General features: G+C 37.5%; 1 non-coding gene across 1 annotated transcript; it reads left to right on the top strand.

Annotated features, from left to right (window-relative positions):
* Positions 1-1,223: 1,223 nt before the first annotated feature.
* On the top strand, positions 1,224-1,295 carry TRNAA-UGC (transfer RNA alanine (anticodon UGC)). The gene has a single exon. It is a non-coding gene; the product is annotated as a tRNA-Ala (tRNA).
* Positions 1,296-7,765: the final 6,470 nt, after the last annotated feature.

Genomic DNA, 7,765 nt, shown 5'->3' with positions numbered 1-7,765 from the left:
GGGAGAGATATATAGAAATAAATCATGTCGTTGTTATTTGGCCATACGGCAAATCAAACCCAATCCCTTTGTCAAGATATAGCTATCGGTATATCTCATACGTTTTCGCAGCGGAATCGATCAAAAAAAGAAGAAGAAGAGATACGTACGTATATGGAAAAAGGGAGAAAGACACGAGTATGTAATCGATTATTTCCCTTGGAAATGGGACGTATCTTTCTGGAAGAATCCGGATTGAATTTGACTTATTGCTTTTTCGCTCGCTAAGGTTACCTATAAATCGCTACGGCAAAAAAAAATATCCGTTTAGTTACTGTTCTGTCTTTCCACATACAGGGTCTCCATACAGAATGAGACTTCATTTTTACTTTCAATTTTATTTCTTCTCTATTTTCAATTCATCATGTAAAGATGTTTAGACGTGATCGTAATATTATAGTGTATATGCTACACGGTTAAAGTGATAAATCCGATTATTATTATACATTATAATCGGTTATTATGCATAATCTCCGAGCATTTTGGTAGGTTTGATATAAATTTCCCTAAAAATTCATCACTTTTGCCGGCGATTATGCCTAGTAAACATGGTAAATGGTATTATATGATATACTATATACGATAATTTATACATGTATTCTATCGTTATACGGGGGTACGATTGAAAATAAGTTATCATTATATCGGGGTCCGACTACATTTATCACACATACTAAACTCACTTGGAATTTTTTTCATATTATTAAATTCACCAATTACACTTGGTTATATGCATAATCGTAGATAAAGGCGATAAATTTCAAGTATTTATCAAATTTACCAACGATGCTTGGGAATTATGCATATTCTGACGAAAGACGTCACTTTCCCTTGTCAATACGAGAGATACAGAAAACTGGCTGAGTGAGGAGATATCTATGTTTCAGGAAAAGAAAATTCATCTCTATACTCACTCAGGGAGGTGGAACCCCGGTCTCTCATTTGCCGGACGAGTGCTCCAACAACTAAGTTATGGAGGCAGCTAATATTCCCCCCACCTTGCAGCGTATGTATATGCTGAACGGCTCCGTGCAATAGACGCTGGCAACATTCGGCTAATAGCTCGCAGATGACATCAGGGCGAACAGATGGCGGTATATGACGAAAGACTCCCCCTTACTGACACGGAAAACTGTCCAAGTGAGTATTCAGCAATTACATACGCTCCAAGGTGGGGAAATTCTGTCTTCATAGCTTAGTTGGTAGAGCACTTGTCCTGCAAACGAGAGACCGGGGTTCGAGTCCCCGTGAGGGCAGAGATGAATTTTCCTTTCCTGATATGTCGATATCTCCTCACTCAGCCAGTTTTGCGTATCTGTCATATTATGCATATTCACCGGTAAAAAAGTGATAAATATTTATCAAGTTTACCTCCTCCTAACCAGGTCATGGGCCACCGCCCTGTCTCAATGAAGAAACTTTAACAGGTAGTCCTTCCGCTACCTGGCCCATGCTGGAAAATGTGTTGGGAACCTAACGTAAAGTTCGTCTCTGTGTAATGTTTGTATAGTGCTGCTATCTGATTCCCTGTGAATGAAGTGTAATGATTGAACAATTATACCGTTGTATAGCCCTGTTGCTCTCTGTGACGAGAATTTTTAAAGGCGCGTATATATACACATTTAAGGGCCGATCTTGTAACATACGACCCCCTGTAACGGTTCTAATCCACTTGTGGCTACACAAACTTCCTATGTGTTCCTTTATTTCCTTTGTGTTCGTTGAAAACCGATTCCAGGTGGGTCCAGTTCAAACAGCTCAAGAATCGTTCATAATACCGTTCAAATTACTAAACAACTAAAATTGGGAATACTTTCGTTGCATGATCCGCGCGCTAATATATACGTGCCTGAGCGGAGAGATAGGCTCGCATTCGCGCCTAGAAGTTGAGAACCACAGTAAACCAACTGCAGCCATACATCACTGTGGTGATAGTGGGGTTCAAACCCCCCAACACCATGACCACTCGACCGGCACAAAGGCATAATAACCCAACTGCACGTCGTTCAAATTCGTTGCTAAAAGCTTGTACGCAAAGGAGTTGAGATTCATTATTAAATGAATTCTGATACACGCATAAAGAAAAATTAAATTCCATTTCCGTATAATATAGCGTTCAAAAGCCATTTATTTCCCCGGACTGAAATTCAGGGACATCGCTGCACCTGAGTTATGACCTCTATATAGTTCAGAATCGAATGGTTATTTCGTTCGATCAATCACCCAAAGAGAGGAGATTACCGACCTTGAAGGACACAATTTTTTGACCTGCTGCAGAAGTGATTCTTTTTTTTCTGAAGGGAGCCTTGAATTGAAGAATATATAAGAATGAAAACACGTTGGTGCCGAATAGTCATTGAGACGGAACCATCGCTTGGTGATTAAAAAGTGAATTGACACGCTATTTTTTTCTCATTTTCGGATAAACTGTTCACATTTCTATTCCGATATTATCGAATTTTCGAAACGTCTGTCTATAGCTGGTGAACTCAATCGTTCGGAGAATGCGGGCCACTTTAAATAGGACCACGGGAGGGATTTGCTACTTCGTCTTGGGCATAAGCTGATACACGCTCCTCAAGTTTTTTCGCTGAACGTCGCCCGTTGATGTTCTGAGTGGAATCTACGAGATATTAATATAGTAGCAGGGGTGCATAACCTTTTAATTTCACGGGCCAGATATGCAGTTATTCTGCCGCACCCAGGCCAGAAACTTGTATATGCAGAGGGACCCGTATATTTTACTGGACAAATATCATAATTTTGGTCGTCTCAACACGTTTAATGCATTTCTCAATATTTAAAGCATATAAAATGTCTCGTTTTTCCTCTTATTTTCAACGAGGTTTACCTGAATTTTTGAAATCAAGAATTAAGATTATTCTCATGACCTATAAATTAATGCCTTAGACAATCTTTTTGGCTGCAATTAGCAAGTGAGGTCACTTGCTTTAGAGAATTTTTATGCTGTAATTGGCAACTTCACTTGCCTTTGACAATCAATTTGTTTTGGGTATAATTGGTGATTTTACCGGCATCCGACAATCAATTTTTTGCTATAATTGCCGATATCCCGTACGAATCTTGTATTTTATTAAGGAAATATTATCATCATAGGCACGGCCGTAGCCTATGATTTTATCATGTTGTGTGTATATACCTTTCTACCGGAACACCTTTATAGCGGGCAGGATGAAACATATTAGTGGACCGCATTTTGCCCGCTGGACGAGTTTGTGCACCCATGAATTATAGGATAACCAATGTTTAAATGCTTTCATGAAATGCATGAACGCCAGCAGAGTGAACATTGATTAAGTTTACATTCAATTGGGGGGGGGGGCAAAAGTTAGGTCGTAGGCTGTATGGGATGAGCATGTATGGTCTACAATAATGATTTTCTAAGAGTACGATACGCTTTTTTGCGGCTATGGGATGTTCTGGAAGGGGAGCCACGTTGAAATTAAGTAAATGGGAAGCTATGGGAGGTGATTAAGAAACCACAGTCAGCTGTGAAAAAAAAAAATGTCATGAATGTAAGATGAAATTACAGCAGTGTTAGGTGAAATGACGGGCTTCACCATGGCTCGCATAGAATTTTTTGTGCAATATAAATTTACATAAAAAATCACTTTAACTGTCGCTCAGTCAGTCAGTTTAGGTGTCGCTCCTTCGTTGGGGCGGGGGAGGGGTAATCACCACAAGAAGAAAATATAGTTCAAAAGATGCTAGGGACAAGAAAATTTTAAGAAACACTGCTTAAGGGAGCAATTTCTACAAACACCCGCTTTGAACAGGATAAATAATTTGCTGTCAGAGAAAAAATGAGGAAAATTTTCTAGATCTATGACTTATTAAACTTATTATATTCTTATCATGTGCAAGAAACAGTGTTGAACAGGGACCTCTACTGCCTCTTATCGAATAGAAACAAAACCATCTGTTATAGTAAAATTTGTTGTCTGTTTTAAATCGTAGAGCAGCGTGGAAATGATATCATATATTTTTGATTCTGACGATGCATACCGGTGTAAATTTCATACACTATAAATATCGGTTTTACTATGTTTTTACGCAAACATTTTCGACCTTCATAGCAAAAATGTTTTTGTTTTTATTATTGACACGGCGGAACAATTTTTTATTACATGATTAGAAATTTCAAAAGCATCTTTCTCACACCTAAACAATGCAATATGTTTTTCATGCAGTTGCTTCAATAATTTGGCGAAATGTATCGCGAATAGGTAGGAAATTCCTACGGACCAGCGGTTGAGCACTGCTATGCAACACCTAAACAGAGATTAACTGTGGGCATGATCCAAAACTCACTACGGTATATCGTTTTGCATTTATAACACAAAGTAGCGAAAAACTTGATTTATTTTCAGATTTTACAACTCAATATCTAACTTCGTATAGCGCTACGGTTCCGAAATACAATCAGCGCCGCTTAATCGGATATCAACGATTCCAGCATACAATAACCTATTAAGCGGGGAACAATTCAATTGCCATTTTACAATGTTAGTATAGTTTGTATATTGAAAACTGATGAAGGATCAACATTAATGAAACTTCTCGAATAAATTAGACATGAAAAATGAAATGAAAATTATATTTAATTACAGTACCTAAGATATTTACTTTTTATTAAGAAAGTTAACGCCGTCTATTGGTTTAAAATAGAACAAAAATAAAATAATTAGATGTACGTATTGAAGACAACTTGAATACTCGGAGTCGAAGGATTTTATCCGTTCTTTCCTTTATCCGATAAAGCAAGCCAATATGCACTTTTAGTCATGGGCTTCCCACCGGAAATATTGGTGTCCACCATGGAACCCTCTTCCCAATTTACAGCAGCAGAAACTACAGCCATATATCAACGGGAGTGTTCTCGAACAATGTAGGACATTCTATCCAGTACTAATAAATGTGATGCGATATCAATGCCATCTACTGGACTACAAAAGAATTAAAACAATATTTCATATCCCCATCGAAAGATGTCACCACAACTACAATTTTTGTCAAATCGTAACAATTACAGCTGCAGTCTACCACCGTTTTTGCACGTTAATTTAATTAAACCTTTTCCTTTTTAAGTAATTCATTTATATTTTTCGATTTTGAATTTATTTTATTTCATAATTAGGCCGTGGACCTCCCAATATAAAGGACGTAGACTCCTGGGGGGTCCAGGCACACCCGATTGGGAAACACTGGTTTAGCAGAACTAATGCTTATGAATATAAAATCGGCAATACGGTGAAAAAAAAAATCCTAGATCATTCGGGAATAAAACTATATCGATAAATACAGTAGACTCTGGACTATCCGGTTTAATGTGGTGGAATGGCGGGTCGGATAACAGAAAAGCCGGATAGGCCGGAGTTCTATAAATGCAGAACCCCCCCCCCCATATTGTAAAAATACATTAATACGAAATAAACGTACTGATACCGAAATAAACTCTTATTCATATTTTCTAACCTCGAAGTACACGTGAATACTTAATGAATGCTTGTTATGTACTTCTGAACTGTACTGTATTTTAAAAATTCATTACAGAAAAAGAAAAAGTCCAAGAACAAAAATATTGCACGCATTTCAAGATAAACTTTATAATTGTATCTTAACTGTGCAGGAAACATAAAATCATATACATTTTACAGCAGTGTTTTCCAACGGATCCCCGTGGGTCCGTGGGTTCATTTTCATTTACTATTATGGCATTTAGTGTTCGGAAACTGTAATTTATTACTTGGATTTTTAATGACATGCAAATTATAAAAAAAAAACATGTTTAGAATTCCATGGGGGTCGGGGGTGACTTGAACTTCACTAAAATGTGTTCACTATATCGAAAAGGTTGGAACGCTGCTGTACAATACAAATACGCACACTTTCAAAATGAACAAAACATAAAACGTAGGCTAAGTTTTTACGAAAATTTAATGTTAATTAATCTAACGATTACACAAATGTGAAAAGGTGATATTGTAATTTCATTGATGTATTATTGTTTTTAAACTAGGGCGGATAATACGAAGACCGGATAATCGAGAGTCTAGTGTAGTTACAATTTTCAATAATATAACATCATTTCAACATTGGATTCACATTTGCGTCACTTGCGTTCATGCTCGAATTTCATCAAAAAAAACAGAAAAAAAGCGGATATACATGCATAATATTTATACATCATCGAAATTCAAATAAAGATGTAGACGAGGAATATCTGATCACGGGGGGTAAACACCAGAGGACATTCACCCATCAAATTTCCCGTTGTTTTATTTTTTGAATTCCTAGCAGGAACTCAAAACTGTTCGTGTGTGTGTTTTCTGAGAATTTCCGTCTATTTACCGACGACCGACCAGATATCAGGGGCAGACAGACATTCGAAAGAAAAACACACACACACACACATACCAAGGGGAAACACAGTTTTTCTTTTTTTTCCCCTAGAAGGATATTTTTAAACCTTTTGGCAAAACAGCAAGAAAGATTCCGCCATTAAAATGGTGAACGGGCAGTTCTTTTCAAAACATCCTTCTTCTTCCAGAAAGATAGAGAGAGAGAGAGAGCTCTTTAAATACATTAAAGTGAGATTCGAATCCCCCCAATAGTGAGCGGAAAATTCATCGCCAATGATTCACCGCTGGAAAATTCGCCGACAAGAATTCACAGCCGCGAAATTCACCGGAAGGAAAATTTACTGCTGGGAAAATTCCCCGCCACACAAATCACCCTTATTGATTAAACACCACAATAATTTATCACCAGGAAAATCCATCCACATGACAATTCGCTACTAGGAAAAGTCACTGACATTACAATTCACCGGCTAAGTAACATAGTGAGTGAGTGGATGAGTAAATAAGCGAGTGAGTGAGCAAGTAAACAAATGAGTGAGTCACTCATACTGTCACTGACTCTCTCGCTCATTAGGTCATTCGTTGGTTTACTCAGTCACTCAATCGTCCCCTCATTTGATAACTCCCAAACTCACTCGATCACTCACCAACTCACTCAGTGGCCCATACGCTCGATCACTCATGTGGTCACTCACACACTCACTAGCTTATTCACCAACTCATTCGCTCACACAATCACTCGGTCACTATCTCACTGACGACGAACTGTTGTCGGTGAATTTTATCGGTGATTTTTGCCGTAGTAGAATTAATTGTTTGTCGGTGAATTAAAAATTCTGTATTTTGGACAATTATAATGTTGTCAACCTTTGCAACGGCCTTGTATGCAAATAAATAAATTTTTATTACTGTTAACTTAGCAGTGAATTTTCTTATCGGTGATTTGTGTGACGGTACATTCTCGCAGCGGAGATTTTTTTCGAAAAAAAATCAATTCAACCAATCAATCATTTGCCGGTGAATTTGGCTGTAAATTTTTCCTAGCGGTGATTTTTTCCGTCGGTGAACAAAGTAGCGAATTTTCCTATCGGTAAATTTTGTTTGCGGTGAATTTCCCAGAGTTGAGAACTGTTGGCGGTGAATTTACGATAAATCCCCTCGATACCATTCACATTCATCTATTATTCTGATAATAATGATTTCCTTTTCCAATTAAAATGTCCGATACAGTTAAAAACTCTTGAAATATATTTTATACATATTCTTTCCCAAATAATGATAATGATGATATATTTTTAAAGGATAGCGCAACAAAACGTCTTTTATGGGCACCGCTTGCTTCC

The sequence above is a fragment of the Pholcus phalangioides genome, unplaced genomic scaffold (genome assembly GCF_987345545.1).
Source record: "Pholcus phalangioides strain wild (caught in Gottingen) unplaced genomic scaffold, Ppha-v1.0 ptg000001l_1, whole genome shotgun sequence".
NCBI lineage: Eukaryota > Metazoa > Arthropoda > Arachnida > Araneae > Pholcidae > Pholcus > Pholcus phalangioides.
This window is presented reverse-complemented; position numbering and strand designations above follow the sequence as displayed.